Below are 23,246 nucleotides of genomic sequence, written 5' to 3' on the forward strand. Positions count from 1 at the left end.
ATCTTTTCATGCACTGAATTCTCACAGATCTGTCTCTAGACCATCATCTCTTTCATTATTTTGAACCACTGTTACAGTATCTTAATTACTCAATTTTTATAATTCTGAAATATGGTAAGCAAATCTCTCTCTTCCTATCCTATTGATCTCTTGCAAATGTTCTCTTGGTTATGCTGGCATATTTCGCTTCTAAATGAAGTTTATAAGGAGGATTTTGAGTTTCATGAATAACACTAATAGGATTTTTTATTACATTGCAGAGTATTTACAGGTTAATTTGGAGGAGTATTCTTATCTTTACAATATTGAGTCATCCCATTCAGAATATGGCTTAGCTCACCTTTTATTCAAATCTTCTTTTATGTGCTTCAGTAAAATTTTATAGTTTTCTTCATATAGGGCTTATACTTATTTTTATTAGGGCTATCTTCATGCATTTTATAGTTTTGTGGCTATTGTGAAGCAGATCTTATCATCTATTATATGTGCTATCATTGCTAGCATACAGGAAAGCTATAGAAAATTGCATCTCTGCCATATGCTGAATATAATGGCATGTTTCTTCCTCCTTTTGAATATTTATACAATTTATTTCTCCTTCTTTCAATACTTATGCATTTTATTTTTTATTTCTTGGTTTGGTGGATTGACTAGGGGCCCTAGTATAAACGTTAGCTAACAATATGATAGTAAACTTTCTTTTCTTGTCACTGATTTTAAAGGGAATGCTTCCAATACTTTCCAGTACATATGATGCTTGCTTTATAGTTGCTTGATAGATAAAATTTATTAAATCAAGGAATTTCTTATTTATACCTTGCTAAGAGTTTTACTTATTAATTAAAATCAAATTTAAATCAGAATTTGGTGGAACATTTTATAAAACAGCATTAAATATGGTTTTTCATCCACTGTAATTATTTAATATAGTAAATTAACTTGGTTCATTCTTTCTGCTGAACAAGCCTTGCCATTTCTTGGAAAATATAAATTTGGTGATAATATATTATTATTTTTAGGCTCTGCTTTATTTGCTAATATTTTAATTAGTATATTTACATTCGTGTTCATTAGTGAGATTGGCCTGTGCTTTTATTTGCTCTGCTATCCTTGCTTAGTTTCATCTACTGGTGGACTTTTTTCTCTTTCGCTTCTGTAACATGAATTTAGGAGAATTACACCTTCATCTCTAACCTAAACAGTTTATATAACACGGAGATTTTAATCTGCTTTTTAACAGATGATTACAAATTATTTAGATCTAACATTATCTTCAGGAGATGTTACTTTGTTTCTTAACTTTTTAAAATTCTCAATTAATTTATGTTAGCTCTATGATTTTTAATCATTTTTTGTATATATCAAACATTTCAGCTAAGTTTACAAATTTGTTATAAATAATAGACTATATTATTTATCTTTGTCAGAGATTTTTGGATTCCTCTTGTAATTATGTATGCCTACTTTTTCTTTTCTTTTTTAAAGATTTTATTTATTTATTCATGAGAGACACAGAGAGAGAGGCAGAGACATAGGCAGAGAGAGAAGCAGGCTCTATGCAGGGAGCCTGATGTGGGACTCAATCCCGAGTCTCCAGGATCACGCCCTGGGCTGAAGGCAGGCACTAAACCACTGAGCCACCCAGGCGTCCTGTCTACTTTTTCATATAACTTTTTGCACCTTGGGATCCCTGGGTGGCACAGCGGTTTGGCGCCTGCCTTTGGCTCAGGGCGCGATCCTGGAGGCCTGGGATCGAATCCCACGTCGGGCTCCCGGTGCATGAAGCCTGCTTCTCCCTCTGCCTGTGTCTCTGCCTCTCTCTCTCTCTCTGTATGACTATTATAAATAAATTAAAAAAAAAAAACATGTTTAAAAAAAAAAGAAAATAACTTTTTGCACCTTGTTTTCTTTTACCTTGAAAGATTTGTTAAGTTTGTGCATATCTTATAAATCATATCAAGTAACAGGCCTTCGGTTTGTTGATACTCTTTACTTAGTTTGATCATATTCTCCTAATTACCCATCTATGTTTAAACTGATCTTATCTTAGAGTAGGCAATTAAATTCAGCCTTTTTAATTCTGTGGGAATCCAAATTATTATATTCTCAGACAGTTTTTTTGATGAAGGGGACAGAGGATAACTCCAGTAAGGAGCCAACATACCTCAACAATGTAATTTTTTTCTACCATTTCTCCCTAATTACATAGCTTCAGTGAGTATGTCATTGGTGTCCAATGTACAAAACATGTGACAATTCAACCAAATATTTTGCAACCATCTACAATCATCCTTAAAATGCCAGCTTTAAATAATGGGTCTTCAATTACCTTGACACAGATAATTTCATGTTTTAGATGATTTTCTTTGTAATATCCCATTCCTTATATCACATTTTTGTAAGGAAACATTCATTTGCTTAAGTGTCAAATACCTTACATATGTGGCAGCTTCAGGATTATTATTAAGCCAGGGCTGTACCTCACATGCTCCATGGTTCTCTTGCTCTGCAGTCATCCCATCTGTTGCCTTCATCTGTAGACTGGTAGCCATATGCCTGCATGAGATTAAGTGTGACACACAGTCATGATCATCATGGTGGTCCTAGAAGAATCTTGATTTTGTTTTTCTAAGAACGAATAGATAGCGGAGACATGATGGTAGGGATGGAGTGTGGTGGTTGTATTTTCAGGAAGGGAGGGAAGAGGGGTCTGCTATTATAATCTGTTGTAATAATTTAATACAATTTTATTAAAACCCATAGGATACGAAAAAGGACTTCATTTTTGCCTTGCATCAGAGGGGTAGCATTACGTAGTAATCTTTTTTATTACTGATTCAGTTATTCTTCTTGTGATCTCTATTTAATAATGCTGATCTGAAAAATTGTCAAAGGTAGCTTTTTCTCCTAAAATATTTTTGCTTCCTTTACACTGCCCTTTTGTTTGGGGCTCTGCATAGTTATAATGTCTGCAATACCATTGGTGGCTTTCTATAGTTCAAAGTAACCATTCATTTACAGCCTCAAACCATAGAATAAATTCTTTATATCCTGCTTGCTATTGACAAAATCAAGGAAAAAATATCCTACTTCTCATTCACCAATTCTTAAGTGATATTGTCCATTCTTCAAGAATCTGATGCGGCAACACCAGAGGAACAATTGCCAATTAGGCTCTCAAATCATTCAACTAAGAATTAACCAAGTGCCCTGTCAGGTTTATTATTTATTTAAATGCCAAACACTTGTAGGTAGTGTATTTAGGCTAAAATATAATCAGTTATGTGAAAGTTTTGGCTGTAAAATTATTTAAGAAAACAGTTTTAGAGAATTCTCCCTCAAGCCTTCTTCAACCATCAAATTCTGCATTGCTCAAACTCTGAGAATAAGTAATTCAGCAGCACAGTTTCTGCTTCAAAATGTCTTTACCTGGCTCAGAAAGCTTTCTGCCTGATTAGTTAAAGCTTACTGTCCTGTCTTATTTCTCAGTTCCATTGAATTTTCGGGTTTTTGTCTGTGATCCTAGTTTTTGGCTTATTATTATATTTCAATTTTCATTTTTATGCTTCTACTTGCCTGATTCGATTTTGTAACTTTTGTTCAAATTAGATAGTAGGATGCACTTTCCAGACCACCTGCATACCCCTTTTTCCTAGCTTCACAACTCCATCTTGTGCATTGGCTGTAACCAGGCTGGTTCTATGCCAACACTGTAGTTCCACGGTCCCACATGAGTGTACTTGGGCTCTACAAAGCATCTGCATCTCTATACCTGGCTTCATTCCACAGCCCGGTTGGATGAAATTGCTTGAGTTCCCCGAATGGAACTAATGATTTAGAACTTTGACTTTCAACCCTGGCATAAGTTAGAATTATGGGGGTGGGATCCCTGGGTGGCGCAGCGGTTTAGCACCTGCCTTTGGCCCAGGGCGCGATCCTGGAGACCCAGGATCGAATCCCACGTTGGGCTCCCGGTGCATGGAGCTTGCTTCTCCCTCTGCCTATGTCTCTGCCTCTCTCTCTGTGTGTGTGACTATCATAAATAAATAAAAATTAAAAAAAAAAGAATTATGGGGGAGATTTTAAAAATTAAAATCAGTCAATCAATCAATCAATCAATCAACATCCCGATCATGGGCATTTCAAAAAGTCACTGGATGAATATAACGTGCAACCTCTGTTGAAGACCACTGCTTCAGAGATAAAAATGAAACAGGCAGAGTCAGGGAGCATGTTTGTATTCTCTCTGTTTATAGGAAGAGGAATACAACCCTGTGAAAGCCTCCTTATCGTCCTCACACTTCCTCTTCATCTTCCTCACATTTTGTTTTCTCTCTAGATCATACATTGACACTGTTTATAGAAGTCATGTTAAAAAAGAAGTAATGAGTGACAGTACCCTGGGAAAGGAAAAAGAAAAGGGGGCTTCTTTTTATTCTCCCCTCACTCACCTGAAGCCTGAAATGTACTAGTATGTCAGCTATAAAAGGCAAGCTCCTTAACTACAATATCCTGTGTGAATAATATCCAAGAAGGAAATTTTAAATCCACCCCTGAATATAAAAGAGCATCGCTAGAGAGAAATAATTTATGAGTAAGATACCAAGGGATACATACCATAATTTATTTTTATATCATGATCTTTGTTCAGACCACTGCAAACTCCTCTTCAGAAAGAGTGCATCAATTACAAGCAAAAAAGAAAAGGGGGAATTTAATACTAGAATATATATCTTTCATACTTACTATATGCTTATGCATACACACTGATAATAGATACTTTGTTGGTTCAAATCATTACAAGCTGTGAACCATGAAGAGAAATGAGCAATAAATAAAGGTCCCTGCTTCTTTTAATAAAATGTCCCCATGTCGCAGCCTAGGGAATGTCTTGTAATCACAATGAGCTCAAACATACTCTACCCAATTCTTGAAATGTAAATATTGTGTAACTTCTTTAAATTAATTTTTGGAATGGCTTTAAAGCACATTATATATCCATGATCAGAAAATTTATATACACAAAGTGAGGGCATCTGGGTGGCTCAGTGGTTGAGTGTCTGCCTTTTGCTCAGGTCGTGATCCCGGGATCCTGAGATCAAGTCCAGCATCAGGCTCCCAGCAGGGGAGCCTGCTTCTCCCTCTGCCTTTGTCTCTGTCTGTCTCTCATGAATAAATAAATAACATCTTTAAAAAAAAGTGAAGTGATTGGACTATTGGTATATAAGTAAATCAAACCTCCATATGTTTATGGAAATGTCCTTTTGGTGTTATGAATATCAGTTAACATTTATTAAGTATTTTCTATTGTTAAACACATCCCTGAATATTTTGGACATATTAATTTATCCATGACTAACAATAACTCAATAATACCAAATTATAGAAATGAAGAAACTGAACAGAGAGAAGTTAAATGACTTGCACAAAGTCACCCAGCCAGTAAGACCTGGAACTGGGATTCTGATCCAGGCAACAAGACTCCAAAGTCCTTGCTCTTATCTACTGTGGTATACTGCCTTGGATTCAATGCTACTATAAAAGCAATTATTATATTAGAATGTTTGGAAAGGATTACTATTATTTTTTAAGGTTTTTGTTAATTCCAATTAGTTAACATACAGTGTAGTATTAGTTTCAGATGTACAATATAGTGACTCAACATTTCCATACATCACCCAGAACTCATCACAAGTATACTCCTTAATGTCCACTATCTATTTCACCTATTCCCCCCAATCATCCTCCCCTCTGGTAACCATCAGTTTGTTGTCTATAGTTAAGAGTCTGTTTCTTGGTTTGTTTCCCTTTCACTCTTTTTCTTCTCCTTTGCTTGCTTGTTTTGTTTCTTAAATTCCACATAGGAGTGAAATCATATTGTATTTGTCTTTGACTTATTTCACTTAGCATTATACTCTCTGGCCCCAGACATGTTGTTGCAAATGGCAAAATTTCATTCCTTTTTATGGTGGAATAATATTCCATTGTGTATATGTACTACATCTTCTTTATCTATTTATCAATCGTTGGACACTTGGGCTGCTTCCATACCCTGGCTATTGTAAATAATGCTACTATAAACATGGGGTGCATGTATCCCTTTGACTTGTTTTTGTATTCTTTGGATAGAGCAGTATTATTATTTAACTAATTTCTAATTCTGAGTCATGACAGGAGAAAGAGCTGTAAGAATTCCTTATGTATAATTTCCTTGCATTGCAGAAGCTTGATGTCTTCTCATGGGAGAACAGAAGATAATATTGACTAAAGAGTAATGAAGTTATGAAGAAAATGAGATTATTTCCAATAATCAACACTCATTAAAAAGCTAGTTAGACTTAAAAATACAAGATCTAATAGTGTGAAAGTTACCTTGAGCTAATGGCTCTTGAAGTCTGGTAGGAAGCAGGCATTGACCAAAGATCACACATATATTTAATTATAATAATGATGAATGCTGGTGGGAAGGAGTGCATTCATACAATTGGGCATTTAACCTAATCTGGGAAGGATGGGACACACTAAGGAAGTCACATTTAAGATAAAAGATGAGAAGGAATTAACAACCCCACTCCCAGGTTAGGAGTATTCCAGGCAGCATGGAACAGCATGTATCATCTTGAGAGAGGAAGGGAGCAGTTAAGTATAGTTAAAATTGTGGTCTCTAAAATGGCATATTCACTGGGTGTGCAAAGGAAATGTTAGAACTTCTATTTATATTTACTTATTTCAACCTCTAAAATGTTTCTTTTTATGTTTTTTATAAGATATGTACTGTGTTAACATATAAATGAACACCTATTAGGATTTCATGTTCAAAATATTTATTGATAGGCATGTAGAGTAAAAAATGTTTGAGAACCACTGGTTTAAGCAACTGCAAAAGGAACACGATGAGTAAACTCAGGAGTTGGTACTGATGGGGAAGTAAAACAGGAAACTACACTGTATGATCCTGGAGATCATCCACACAGGGCCCATTGGGCCAGGTCAAGTATTTGAAGTTTAATAGCCAACTAAAGCAATGGAAAGGATTTAAGTCAGGAAATACACAACTGACTATCTGGCAGAAAATATCAGATGGCTACAATGAAAACTATCTAGAAATATGTTAGAGAAGACAAAAAGGTAAGCTTTATAGTGGATTCTAAATGTGTCTTTTTAAAATGAATTTGTATGCATTTTCTATCTCTTTCCAGAATGAAAGGCATGTGCTATAGACTGAATGTGCCCCTGCTCCTAGAAAAAGAGAGAGAGAGAAAAAAGGAAACTCCATATGTCCAAATTCTAATTTTCAAAGTGATGGTATCTGGAAATGTGGCCTTTGGTAGAGAATTAGGTCATGAAGGTAGAGCCCTGATGGTGGTATTAGCCCTTCTGAGAAGAGAGGGGAGAGCGGACTTCCTCTTTTGTTCTCTGCCATGTGAGGACACAAGGAAAAGACAGCCATTTGCAAACAGGAAGTGTTTGCCTGTACCTTTATCTTGGACTTCCCATCCTCCAGAAATGTAAGAAATAAATGCTTTTGGCTTAAGCCACCCAGTCTATGGTAAATTGTAATAGCAGCCCAAATTAAGACAGCATGTGAAACATGGTTGTTTCATCCATCACTTACCTGCTCCTTTTAAACAAGCTCTTATATACTCCCTCCAAGTAGGCAGCAGAGTATCTGGCCTACAATAAACATGCAATAGATTTGGTATATGGATTACATGATGATCTCAGGTTTAGCACATTCCAAGTGAATTTAATTTTCAAATTAAATTTGCTTGTGCGCCTATATATTCCCTATCTCAATGGATGGCACACACCAGCTCGGGACTCCAAGTTAGAACACCTATTTCCCCTGCAACCCTTATAGCCCATACCTAGTTACACCATACATTTAGATTTTATCTAAGGGAAGCCTCCTTAATCTCACTTGTCTTTGCCATCTCATGACCTTTGCTATAGACTTCACAATTCTACTTAGCAACTCAAATGCAGATAACCCTTCCCCTGTACTTCGAAACTGAAATTTATGGGATTACAAGTATGTGCCATACACATTTAAGGCCTTAAATGTATTATCTCCTTTAATCCTCAACAGAATCCAGTGAGGAGGGTACTATTATTTCTATTTATTTTTTAGGCAACTAAGGTTTAGAGAGTTTAAGTAACTTTTCCAGATTTGGCCAGTGATTAAGAAATAGGGCAGCTATTCATAAAATCAGTTTTGCCTATGGCTCATGTTTTAGCTACTCTGCTCTTCTCCTCCCACTCATAGTTTATTGCAAATCTAGCAGATTCACCAGGGTTGATTCACTGATTAGTTTATTCCTTCACTTACTCATTCATCTATCCATCCATCCATCCATCCATCCATTCATTTTTTTACACATTCACTTACACATACATTTAATGAATGATTACTCACTTTTATCTATTTTACGTATTGCACAATGCAGGTGAAATCTAGACACTTGTAAAGCATACCATCAATTAAGACGCAAACATTAAGCCAAAATTACACAAATAATCATGTAATGACAATAAATGCTAAGCCAGAATATGATCCTTGGCATTTAAGTCTGATCACAGCATTCATATCTCTGCCATTGAAGAAGTCATTTCCTTTCCCTCAAATACCCTTCTCTTTACTTTAAAAAAAAAAAAAAAAAGTGTCATCTTTAAATACTCAAATGTACAATCGTCTGTCACTTCCCTGTCAAGATTCATAGTTCTCCCCTTTGTGTCCTCAAAGATAATACTTATTAAAGCCTTTATTGTAGTGATTATTGAACATTTTAATTCCTTAGGTAGATTTCTTAGCATTCTTCAATTTACTCAGGAATTTTAATAGTATTTCATAGTTTTATGGTTAAAAAAGATAATGCCTTGTAAAGCACTTGGCATGTTGTAAATTCTCAATAAATGATAACTGTATATGTATCTATTTTACCTATTAATATGTCTAAGCTCATCATGAGTGCAGTTCCCTTCTACAGTCACAAAGTTATCTACTATACATAAGACACTATAATTGTAGGTGACATGGATAAATCTATGTAATCACCTTCAGTGAGATGTCTACATTCTATTATCTGTTCTTTTTCTTTTTGTCTTTTTTATTCTCATATTAATGCTGACAGCTCAACAAAGGCCAGTTGCCACAGAAGGTAGAAATTTTGTAATAATTCCTCATTTCTTAATTTTTCTCTGCATCCCTTTAAATCCACCAGAAAGGCTTGGGGCTTCTTAATAATTACATTTCAGATCTTCACTTCAGATTCCAGAAGGCATCTGCTAAAAGCTGTTAAAAAGAATGACATAGATCCTCACAGACTGACATAAACACCAGTATAAGAGATATGATTAAGAAAATATCTTTTAATTTCAAAATGTTATGTCTAGTATCCAAATCTGAGAGAATGCATGAGTAAATCTTTTTTCTCTTCATCTTGATTGCTACCATCTTCGTGCATATGAACAAGGATCACTTCTTGTAACTGATTTCTATCTACCTACTTCTGCTTTGTCTAATCTGCAATCAGTTTCCCATCCAGTGATAAGAGTGATTTGAAATATAAATTAGATTATGTTTCTTCATTGCTGAAAACTAGTCTATGACTCTTTATTCCATTTGGAAAACAAAACACAACAAAAGAGTCTACAAATCTCTGCCTTTTAAGGTTTCTGCCTGGCCCTATTGCCTTATATTGTGTTCCTTCTCCTAAGTCATGCCACTCTCAACTTCTTTCAATTCCTCAAAGATGCTGAACTCATCAGTAGTTTAAGAGCCTTTGCACTTGCTGTTACTGTAATTGTCCTGTAATAACTTTCATGCTTCTCTTCAAATGACTACTTCTTTTCTTCCTGTAGGTCTTATCTCCATGTCTCCATGTCACCATGTCACCAACTTAGAAAGAGCTTCCCTGATTATCCTACCCAAAGAAAGGAAACTCTCACAATAATTTTCTACTGAAGGCTTTTATTTGTTACCTTATAGTACTCCACACAGTCAGAAAATATTTAATCCATTCATTTTTGGTTCTTTTTTTTTTTTTTTAAATTTTACTTATTCATGAGAGACACAGAGAGACAGAGAGGAAGAGACAAAGGCAGAGGGAGAAGCAGGCTCCATGCAGGAAGCCTGATGTGGAACTTGATCCCGGGACCCCAGGATCACACCCTGGACCGAAGGCAGGTACTAAACCGCTGAGCCACCCAGGGATCCCTCTTTTGGTTCTTTAAAAATTATTTGCCACTTACCTTAGTTTGGGCATTCCCAGAGGTGGATTCTGAGTTAAGGATATTGAATTCAAGTAGCTTGATTTGAGTATTATTCCAGAAAGCACCAGTAAGAAAATGTAGAAGTGAAGGATAAAAACTAATTCATGTGCCTCATTGGACAGGCTACTATTAGGATTGAGTGATTCTTAGTCCTGCAAAGGAAGTTTGGGGATAGTGTAGATATGCCTCAGAGTGGAGTGAGGCAGCTGGGATGTTATGTATTCAATCTCATTTCACTGGTTGATAGCTGATCCCTGATGGTACAGGGTGGAAATCAGCTCCAGCAGTTTTCAACAGCCAGAGAAATTTCTGAAGCAAATCACTGTAGTGTTTGAGTCAGTGTGCTTGAGAATAATGAGTGTGGAGAGAATATGGTTGTAGAATGAAGGCATTGGCTACTACATCTCTGAAGAATCGAAGCTCTATGGAAGCAGTGGCAGAAATCTTGTTCAGGATTGCATACTCTGGTACTTGACACAGAGCTGATGCCACACTGATTAAAATGAAGGAATAGAAAATAGGGCTAATGGACACTAGTAATTTTTTATAATATAGGGTTTAAAAAAATCAGTGAAGTTGGTTTGGTTTTATAGCTTATCTAGATCTTGTTCACAAGAAGAGAATCAGACAATTCAACTTTGTGATGTAATAACCAGAGCTAAATCTAGTAACGACTCACTTCTGCTACAATTCTGTATTTATTTCCTAGAGCTGCCATATCAAAGTATCGCAAACTGGGTGGCTTAAAATAACAGAAATTTATTGTCTCAGAGTTCTGGAGCCTGGAAGTCTGAAATCAAGATGTCAGCAAGGCCATGCTCCCTCTAAAACTTCTAAGGAAATCCTCTTCCTAACTTCTAGTTTTTGATGACAATCTTTAATGTCCCTTGGCTTGCAGCTTCATATGCCAACCTCTGCCTCTGTAGCCGTAAAGTGTTCCCTGTGTGTTTGTCTATATTATAAGGATACCAGTCACACCTGATTAGGGTCCCATCCCTCTCCAATCTAGTCTTTTCTTTACTTAACTAATTACATCTGCAAAGTAAATTTCTAAGTAAGATTAACATTCAGTGGCATTAGAGATTAGGATTCAGCATAAGGTTCTTAATTTTTTAAAAGATTTTGTTTGTTTATTTATTTATTTGAGAGAGAGCACGAGTAGGGTGAGGAGCAGAGGGAGAAGCAGGCTCTCTGCTGAGCAGAGAGTCCCACTTGGGGCATTCATCCCAGGACTCCAGGATCATGACTTGAGCTGAAAACAGACACTTAACTGACTAAGCCACCCAGGCACCCCAGTATAAGGTCTTTTAGAAGAGACAGTACAACCTGTAACAATATCCTTGAAGATAAGGTCTAGGGAATAACTTATTACATAGTAAAAAATAGTGTTGTGTTCAAGTCCCAACTTACCCTTCAAAGTCAACCAAAAAAGTATTGTTCCAGGAAAGGGGGAAAAAAATCTTTCAGGATATTAAATGGTCTAGGCTCACATATAATGTAAGGGTATGTTGGTTGCATGTCTGCTTGCCAGGAGGCAATCTGGTCTGTACAGTGAGTTCTGGTTCCAAAGGGACAATATAGAGAATATGTGGAAAGAGGGGCAAGATTCAAGGGCAACTCTTGGATACCCCTGTGATCTCATTAAGGAGACAACTCCAGGGCTTTCCTAGGAAAAAAAAATTCTTTATTCCTAAATTCCCACATGCTTGCCATAGGTTTTCAGAAATCAGATATTCTAGTATTTGTTTTCAAAAACTATTGCTTCTGCTCATGATAATTTGTAGATAATTATTCTATGCTTGGAGTATTCATTAACTGTCTGTAAGGTTTATTAGAGAAACAAATAGAAATATTTACTTTTAGATTTACTACATAATCAGGTGTTTTTCTACCCTTACATGTAATTTTCATGAAATCTGACAATAAAAGACTATTTCGTACTTAGCTGCGAAGACTCATTTTGTCACTTTGTATAATACCAAAATGTTTGATCATGGATCTCAACTTCTCTTAGAAATCAATGTGACACTTCAGATAAGAGATACTCAATGTAGAATAGACACAACTCTATTTATACACCAAAGCCCATTTTTGTTCTATACTGAATGCTATCATGATTCTAATTCACCATTTAACCATGATTTTCAGGCAAATGGGACTGCCTTCACTTCTATAAATTATTAATAGCAATGTTAAAAGCAATATTAATGTGTGATTATATAGGCAGAGTGAAGTGATGAATAAGGCCAAGTATAGCCAAGAGTCTGGATTTAGGTTTTGCATTTTGTTTTTAATAACTGAGACTTGTTTGGGTCAGATACGGATAGCTCTTCCCACATATTTATTAATCTACATTTTATAAACCAGGTAGCAAAATTAAGCTTGAATTTGAAGAAGAAAAATCTTGTAATATTTTACATGTTTTCAACTATTTCAATAGTTTGAAAGTAATACTTCCATGGAAATAAATAAGGTTATATTTGAACAAAATTTTGCATATAAGTTGAATGAGTTTATTCAAAAGCAAAATCTTCTATTTGTATGCCACAGCTTTAAGTATACAAAAGCCACAAAATGCTTATAGAAATTAAATAATCCTTACTAAGACTATGCTGTGCCATTACATTTAAAAAGAAATATATTTTCTTCATGATCTAGAAAAACACAGATGGGAGGTAGATGGACAGAGAGAGAAGAGAGGACAATCTTCTGTGTAATACCTACGATTTTTCATAAAAAAAATTGAATGCCTCCCTCTATTCTATTTTAAATATTTCACCTTCCCATCCCCTAAAGAATTTATATCTGATAGACAGTATAAAAAGTGAAAAATCTCATTTCATTCTTGATCTGGTAATAACTAGTGGAATAGTTTGGCAAATATTTTCCAGGATTAGGTGTACATGTGTGTTTATGCATATTTGAGTATACATTTTCTAGGTTTATTATATGTTTTCCTAGATTTATATCAATGAAAATAATGCTTGAAATCATATTTTTCTATGTAACAACACATCCTGACTCTTCCATGTAGAGACTAAGAGGAATTATTTTGCGACTTTATCCTCTACTTCACATATTATACACTATTTACTCTACTACATATTGATACTGAGTTTTTTTAAAGTCATACCACATCTGATCTTTCAACATTATGGGGAGATGGACACATAAGTTTACCTTGCAATTGCCATTGAGTGTTTTGTTTTAAAATGAGAGTTAATTTGAAACATTTTCTAGTTTCCCTAGGTTTTTGCAGTGATGGATGAGAATCCTGGTATCCAATCATGCCTCTATTATCTCACTTGAGGTTTATTTTATTTAACTCATGAATGAGAGAGCCAAAGGATGACAAGCAGTTTCAAAGAAAAGAGAATGTGTGGGGCACTTGGGTGGCTCAGCCAGTTAAGTGTCTGACTCTTGATTTTGGCTTGGGTTGTGATCTCAGCATCATGAGATGGAGCCCCGCATCAAGACTCCATGTTGAGTGTAGAGCCTGCTTGCATTTCTTTCTCTCCCTCTCCCTCTACCCTCCCTGCCCCTTGCTCACATGCTTTCACTCTAAAAAAATTGAAAAATAAATAAATAGAAAAAAAAAAAGAGAATTTGAGAAATGGGATTTTTATAATTGGGCCTGGGTGGTGCAGGGGAAAGCTACAAAAATACAAAAAGGATTAATATTTACAAGGCAAAAAACAGCAAACCAACTGTAATGTTTTGGTAAAATCCTATTAGTGAATATCACAGAAAAAGAAATTTCCTGGGTCTTAACCTACTATGGAAGCCAAAGTAGCAGATTTCTCTAAAGTAGCAGATGGATTTTGAGGGCAGGCTTATAACAAAATGCCCTAGAATGCAAAAGAAAAGACTTTAAAGTTATCCTTTTATGTTTTCTCCCAGTTTTGGATATTTGTCTTGCTATCAGTAATGTTTAACTTGTTTTGCTGAGATATGGTGTCTCCCTCTCTTGGCAACATTAATTGAGAACTATGGTTATCACAATTTTGTTAGATTTCCAGGGGTTTAAGGCCTATCAGAGGAAGTTTGATATGAGTTTTCTTGAAACACAGCAGCATAATATTTAATTTTATGGATGCAATGTGTTATAAAAAATAGATGCTCCACTTAAGTACATTCAAGTTATTTCTAATATCTGACTGTTTTAACTAATTTTCATTAAACAATAACATTAATTTTTAACTTTGCACAACTGTATATATATATATATATATATATATATATATATATATATATATATAATATGCTAAATCCTAGAAGTGGAATTGCTGTTTCATAAGTTATATAAATTTAAATGCTGTAAAAATTGCCATTTTTTTCCTCTAAAGGGTATTTTTGCACTCATAATGAATTACAGATATATTTTAAATAGAGGGTCATCTGTTTTGCTGTTGTTTTTGGTTTGTCTTTACATAGTTCATCAAATGGCTGTTTGAAGATCCCTGGTGATTATTAAGGCTATTTGAGGAAGAAGATCAATGAGAAATGAAGATGGTGAGTCCCAGGACTTCTGGAGAAGTTGGAAAGGAAACAAACCAATCCACAAATAATGAATTTGAATAGGAAGGCATGATGCTTTCCAGAGACACTGCAGAAATGGTAGCAGAAAGTAACAGTAGGAAGTTATTATTTGAAACTTATGAGAAAATAAAAGAGAGTCAATCTTCCTCTAATGTAATAGTCTACATGATGAGAGGTGGGACTTGAAGGGTGAGGTTAAAACTAAAGACAGAGGAAAAGAAACTACAGACTCTTCAATTGCAGGTTCATGTGACAAGCACTTAGCTGCTAACCATAGGGAAGGTTTCTGCCAGTGAGTGAAAGAGACTTCAAAGACTACCTAACAAAATAAAGAATGGGCAGAGAAGACAGGTAATAGACATAAGTGTGAAGTGAATAGAACTATTCTAACTTAAGCAGGCTTTACATTCAACATGGAGTCTTAGTTCCTTCTAAGATAAGGAACTGCTTTTCCTTAGGAAAATGGTTGATGAGATGGAATGGAGGGTAAGGCTTTAATGCCATCAAATGAAAGGAGATAGTAAAATAAAGAGATATAGAAGTGGAGTTTCCTGGAAAGAAGAGGAACAGAGATATGAATAAGGGATATAAGGGTTCGATCTTGAGAGAAGGAGCCAAGCAATAGGGAGTCTAGAGTCTGTTGAAGAAAATGATCAGTCAAGAATTGCCACTAGAGGAATGACTATAAGATGTTAAGAACTAATGTCTAAAATCCAATTTAAATTTCAAATGCTGGGGATCCCTGGGTGGCTCATCGGTTTGGCACCTGCCTTTGGCCCAGGGCATGAACCTGGAGTCCCAGAATCGGTCCCGCCTCAGGCTTCTGGCACAGAGCCTGCTTCTCCCTCTGCCTGTGTCTCTGCCTCTCTCTCTCTCTCTCTCTCTCTCTGTCTAACATGAATAAATAAATAAAATCTTAAAAAATTTCAAATGCCTAAATTCTTCAGAACGGCCTCCAGATATAGGCATATCTGTAATAGAACAATGAGAGAAAGCAGAAAGAGGATCTGAAATCCAACAAGACCACAGCTCAGAAGAATCAGAAAATCAAAGCTGGAGGCAACTGTGAGAACACAAGGGACTCAGAACTATCACAAAACACATCCTTAAATTGTTCAATATTCCTAAACTGAGGATGACCTCACTAAGAACCTAGATCACAAAAATACTCATAGAGATTCAAAAATAAAACACAAATGCAGTCAATAGTATGTTGTAAGTGAAAGAACAGTGAGCTAAGAATTGGAAGACCTGGTTTCAATGTTTCAATATCTTCGTTCTGATAGCAATGTACTCTAGAGTCTCACTGGTAATAGGAACACCTTACATCTGTCCTTCATTGGGTGGTTGTGAGCAACAACCCTAAAGTTGTATATAAAGTGTATATAAAACATAACATCATTATATTAAAAGTATTATAACCAATAATAGCTAGTTTTGTATTTGTATTTCCTTATAAAGAATTTATATCTTAAAAAAATAATTTATATCTTCAATCATGTCCGGACAGAGTTAAAAGTTACTTTGCATTCCTCTTCACCCCTGGTGTTTCTGGATCTCTAGAATAATAACATCTAACAATAATCTAACAATAAGAACATCTTCCTTGACACACATCAAGAAAGGACCCAAAAGGTTTTCTAATTAGTGCTTGCTTTTAGCAGAACCACTACCACCATCACTTGAGCTGTTTTTGAAGTTTGTTGGAAAAGGAGAGTCTAAATTTATCTTCCATACCCTATCCCAGGGTTAACAGACCTCAACATCACCAAACCATCCTGCATCAAACTCTAATTATTAGGCTTTAGTAAGTCCATTCAAAAGGATTGGAAAATATGTCACACACTTTCAAAGTTAGGCTTTGGAACCAAATGGCTTCTATTTCCATCTTTATGCCATTTTCTTTAGTTTCTTAGTTTGAGAATTATGTGACAGTCCTAGTTATGAAAGGGGATTTCTTTTTATAAGTTTAATACACAATCTCTATTCCCCTCTGAGATAGCTTAGAATCTAGCTTTGTTTTCTATATGTTCATATAATTGTCTCAGCAACACTCTTGAAATTCGTTTTATCCCTGTACAAATTAAACAGAAACTAAATAAGCTCTGTGAAGTAATACAGTCCTTTAGAAATATAAACACTTCCTTTGGGAATATTAAAAGATTTCCACTTTTTTTCTTCAAAGCAGCATTACTTTAGATTACAATATAAAATAAATGAGAGATAGAATTTACTCAACACTATCAGCTCTTGAAAAAAAAGAGAAAAGCAACTTGCTCTCAAACACCTCTCTATATTCCTCTATGTAAGCTTTCTTTACTATGTCAAGAGTGATGACAAACTCTACTAGACCTTTACATCCCCAGGGAGGGAAGACAATTCACACCTCTTCACAGTTGGGAGGAATTCTGAGGAAGCAGCACATAGAGTTGGGGATTCCTCTCAGTAGGGTTTCCATCAACCCTGGGATTCATTATCCCATAGAAAGGATGCTTGAAGTTATAATAGATATGTCAGCAAAGTTGACTCTAGTTATCAATGGAATGAGAGAAAATACAACCACTATTGCTCTACTGCAAATATTACTTTCTCCATTACACTGATTTCCTATTTTCTTTTATATCAGGTAAGCTTTCTTGCATCCATTCTCCATCATCAAAAAAGGAAAAGGGGTTATCCAATATGGAAATATCTGAATGGCCTCAGCCTGTCTTGGAAAGTCCTAACTACATTCTGAAGAGTGAGCTAACATTAGTGCAGAGTTAGCCTCACTAATAATGATTCCTATCTGTAAGGCATAATTCTTTTATGTTACAGGAAATATTTTACATTGATCTTCTTTATCATTGATTTATCATTGATCCTTGAAGCATTTTTGTCAGAGGGATGAAACATTTCTCAGGGAAAAAAAAATGGTGGAGCTTTGAAATGCTGGCCATAAAATAACTCATTGTACCTAAACGGTATGATTTGTGCACCATCATCGCTGGTGATAAGAAATTTGTGTTATGGAAGAGTGTTATTACTCATTGCTTAAGAGCTTTGTGTCAGTGTTGTATTATAGCAAAGACCTCCTGATAACCACTGATTTTAAACAGGAGGCTTATTTGTAAAAGTGGATGCCTCCAAACTCATTCTCACTCAAACCCAAACAATCTACTGTGAATGTAGTCATTGTCAATAATTGCAGAAGGCTCAGAAATTATAGACGCGGAAAATCTGCTCTTTGCATGTTTGCTATTCCAGGGAAGCTGGGGGCTGCTATTTCAAGATTTATGTTCATTTTCAAAAATCATTATTTCTTGAATGAGTCATTGCAAATATGATAAGTGATGGACATTTTGTTGTGGAATAAACATTGAGAATCAAGAAATATGGGTCAAAATGTCAGGCTACTTGGCAGGTGTGTGCCTTGAGAATTTTTTGGAGTATTCCTACAGCTTGAGTAAATGATCTCTAAGCTTATGTGGAGGTCTCCAATTCCATGACTCTCAGATTCAACTTACTGGTTCCTGCCACTGAAAAGTATGCTCATGTACTCAAGTTTTATCTGCATTACATAGGGAAGATAAAAGAAACTAACAAACCCTCAATTCGATATGTTAAAGTAGTCTTTCCCTTTGAATGGAAATAAAATAAAAAACACACTGGAGCAAGCAAAATAAGTATTTTTCACATGAGTGAAAATAAGTAATTTTTTGCCACCTGCTAAATACCCCCCATTTACTGACAATTTCTTTGGCTTTTAAATCCATTTGTAGACTTGTTTTCCTAAAGCAGTCCAGTCAATAAAAGTGCCATATAAACAAAATGGAAATAATCAGTTTAAAGAGCTGGTAATTATGGTAATTACACACTGCCTCTTTTGTTAAGCCAGGAAGGGGTAAATTTTCAGACTATGTACTGGGGATTCAGCCATGTGTCACCCATTAAAGTTAATTGAAATCACAATCAATCCTGTCCATTACATTGAACTTTATTTCTGAAATTTACTTAGAAGGCTGGTTGAATGATTTCCTTTTCATCAAACTTTTAATAATACTAATGTATATTCTAAGTTGTGTATGTATGCACACCTACAAATATCATTTTGGCCATATTGATTAATATTATCCTCATTTATTTTCATATTTTTACCTCAAACAGTCTATGCACACACACACAAAATCCATATGTAAACAGTAACATTTAGTTATTATTTTAGTATTTAAAGGGAGTATATTAGAATAATTTATAACCCAGAAGCCATACTAAAAATGATCGGCAGATAAGATTGTAAAATTTTATAACTTTTATCATGACCCTCATTTTTAATGTTAATAATTTAATCAATCAATTTTAGGAAAATTTTAAGTGACAATTGTTATCTTCTTTTTACAACATTAATTTATAATATATGTAACTTTGATAGTCTCAGTCAACAAAAGATGATTCTAATAATTTTAACTGTTTAAAATGAAAAGAACTGCTAAGAAAATACGTTTATTTATTTTATTTATTTTAAGATTTTATTTATTTATCCATAAGACACACAGAGAGAGAGAGAGAGAGAGAGAGAGAGAGAGAGAGAGGCAGAGACACAGGCAGAGGGAGAAGCAGGCTCCATGCAGGGAGCCTGACGTGGAACTCAGTCCCTGGTCTCCAGGATCAGGCCCTGGGCTGAAGGCGGCACTAAACCGCTGAGCCACCTGGGCTGCCCAAGAAAATAAATTTAAAGAAAATGTTATATCATAAGTATCTGTCAGGGTTTATGCATAAATAATAAAGAATGCATGATATGAACAAGACAAAAAAGAATGCAAGTTGGAGAGGCCCTGGGATCTTGCTGGTAAAACTGTCAGAATCTATGCAAAAAGAAACATTAAACAAAATAAACTGCTGTGTGATAAAATATTTAGAAAAGGAATGTGCACTGGCATCAATTGTTTACTGACATACTATATTCAAATTTCTCTCTTGAAATTTCCTAGTTCCAAAGGTGAATAAAAACCAGAGAGCTGTATAAGTACACAAAGACCAACTCCATGTACATAAAATTGAATCAGAAATTAGAGGTTTACGTGTAAGTGGAGTGGTTTTTATCTCTTTGTTGGAAAAAGATATAATCAATAGATACATATATAAGTTAAAGCATATATAGAGTTATGTATACATAAAAATAGATCTACATTCAAGATATAACTATTGTTTTCACTATTGTATAGCCACATACACATGTGATTCTCTGACTCATCTACAAAGGTGGTAATTCTCTAAAACACCTAAGTTTGATTCTTATTAAGATGATGCTAAAAGGGACTAAAAAATTAAGTAAAATATTATTTTTTGAGCCATGGATTTCACACTGCTTTTTCTTCATGCCTTCTCTCAAAATTTCAGTTACAAAATGTAAAAAGAGAAGCCAACCAAATCCCATTTGCATGCATAGTAAATATGAATCAGCAAAAGACAGTATAGCTTATTAAATTTGCAATGTCTTTTATGAACTGGTATGTTCATTGTCTGTCTTGAAGAGCTTTGTATTTCCTGTAAAGGATGATAAATATAGCAGTAGGTTCCTTTTAAATGTTTAAGTTCTAGAGACCAATAAATAGCTTCTCTGTTTCCTACTGGAAATTATAAAAGTAATCATCATGCAGATATAAAAATGGCTGTATTTATTCCTCTAAATGGGTTCTACTAGATCAGCTGCAGGAAGTTGAAGAAATGACAGTAAAATGGTGATTAAAAATATATTTTTTTAGTCTGGTTCCACACACTAGCAAATAATCTCAAAGCCAAGCCTTTTAAAAGGTTTAATATCATCATCAATAATCTCAATGTATTTCAGACAAAAATGAAGCAGAGATCACTATTTGTCAAGGAAAGTTCAATGAGGATTCCCTCAATGGCAAAGTTCAGAATTTTGGCAAGAACTCAAGGCCACTGAATACTGCTTATGAGCTGTCCGTGACAGGATAGTAAACGAGACATTAAAGCAGTGTTTCCCAAAGGATGGACAGAAAGCTGTAAGGCTCCTCCTGGTGGATTCTAAATTGGCATATAAACCAATTGAAAACAAAAACTTGATTCAGTTAGAGAAGGATGCAAAACAGAGAACTGATTAAAAGAAAAGGCTTTCATGACTCAGGTTGTAATACTGGCACCACCACACTTACTCTACAGGTGACTGGAAAGGTATTTGATTCCTCCATATCTCTGTTTTCTCTTCTGCAAAATGGGAAGAAAAATAAACAGTACATACCTCTGAGAGATTTTATGAGGATTAAATGAGATATGAAATACATAGTATAGTCCAGTGCTCAAAACATAATACTTAATAACTGATGGTTGTTGCTATTGCTATTATTGTATGATTACCTATGAAAAGAGCTTTACCTCCCAGTAAGCTCTGAGTGAATTTCAGAATTATTAAATATATTGATTATTTAAAATTAAAGCGCCATTAGCGTTTAGGGAAGACTTCTTTCCTTCTAGGAAGTCATGTTGCCACACAGTTTTGGAGGTATTGCCAACAAACTTACATAGGGATTGAAATATTCACAATTTTTAGTAACTTTATGATCATTGTGGTGTTGAACAGATCAATTGCTATTAGACATGTTATAACTTTTAGTCATCATTTGCTTTTAATTTTTGTGGTATTATTACCTGAATGGTCATTGCAACTCTCTTTATTCTTTATTATAATTCAATTTTTATTCCAACTAGAAAATGAAAATTGTGGGATAGGTGATCTCTATAGTTTACTCTGTCACCTATGTTTGTCTTAGGAGTTTTGCTCTTCCTAAATGGTGGAAGGTAGAAAAAAATTAAGAAACACTATGCTTTTTTCTGTTTGTGTGTGTGTGTGTGTGTGTGTGTGTGTGTGTTTGCTTTGTTCTTTGTTTTTGTTTTTATTGAAGTTCGATTTGCCAACATATAATATAACACCCAGTGCTCATTCCATCAAGTGCCCTCCTCAGTGCCTGTCACCCAGTTACACCAACCCCCACTCCCCACCCCCCCGCCCACCTCCCCTTCTGCAACCCTTTGTTCATTTCCCAGGGTTAGGAGTCTCTCATGAAGAACCACTAGTAAACATTCAACTTTTTCTCTAGGAGAATCATCACAATGTGACCTAGTTAAGTATCCCTTGAATAGAGATCTTTTATAATTTATTCAATTCTTAAAATTCATTCCACCTGCAAGTGACTTCATTTTTGTCTCTAAACTGAACTACTACAAAACCCAATACTCCTTTTCCACTGCTAATCTATACTTCTTCCATTCCCCCTATTCACAGTAAGCACTTTTATTTCCAAAGAGCAGACCCTTGATATTTCAGTTTAATGGCTGCTATCATATATGAGTTTGCAAGTGCAAGCAAATATAAAGCCAATGACAAATTTTGCTAATTAATAACAACAAATTTTACTCTGTAAGCTAGTATAGATATTCTCAATAGCAATTATCAAGTAATCACTACCAACCAAAGGTGAGTGGCCATCTTCATCGAGGTTATAAAGGTATAAGGGCAGATTTTTCTAGCTTACTAAATGTTGCAAGATCATAGTGTAGTACCTTATGTTAAAAAAAACAAAAAAACAAAAAAACAAAAACAAAACCTTGGGGGATCCCTGGGTGGCTCAGCAGATTGGCGCCTGCCTTTGGCCCAGGGCGCAGTCCTAAAGTCCCAGGATCGAGTCCCGTGTCGGGCTCCCTGTGCATGGAGCCTGCTTCTCCCTCTGCCTGTGTCTTTGCCTCTCTCTCTGTATGTGTGTCTCTTGTGGATAAATAAATAAAATCTTAAAAAAAAAAAAAACCCTTATCTCCAGGAATTTCCTACTAAAAGCCAAATTTTCTTGGAAAGAAAAAGATAATACCATGAACCATTATTAGGCACTAATGTCTTACTTGAAATCAATTTCTATATTAATCAGTCAGTAATATCCAAGCAAAAAGAACAAGATTTAGAAAAACATTTCAGTATAGAAATTTCCTTCCTTCTCTCCATCCCTACTCTCTTCCTTTACTTCCTCTTTTACGTAAAATTTTTCTTACTGAGCTCTAAAATGTACCAGCCATTTGCTATTAATTTTATTTTTTTTAAGGAAGAGCACATCCAAGTCATTGATTTCCAAGAAATTTTTTTTGAGGCTGAGAAGTAAAACAAAAATTACAGATAGAGGTGACATTTTGCCTTCATTTTAGAAAATGACAGAATTGTCAGGTGGCATCAGGGTAAACAACATACCAGGTGAATGAAACAGCTATCAAATTCATAGTCAATTCTCTTATCTTGTGGACCCCTTAAAAGAATTTGACACTGTTTATCAGCCCTTCCCTTTTGAAACCCTTTGTTGGCTTCCTGGTCACTGTTCTTCCTTTATTCTCCTCTTATATAACTGTTTGCTCCTTAGAGGTCTCATTATCTGTTTCCTTTTAAATGTTTG

This window comes from Canis lupus, chromosome 19 (genome assembly GCF_048164855.1).
Source record: "Canis lupus baileyi chromosome 19, mCanLup2.hap1, whole genome shotgun sequence".
Lineage (NCBI taxonomy): Eukaryota > Metazoa > Chordata > Mammalia > Carnivora > Canidae > Canis > Canis lupus.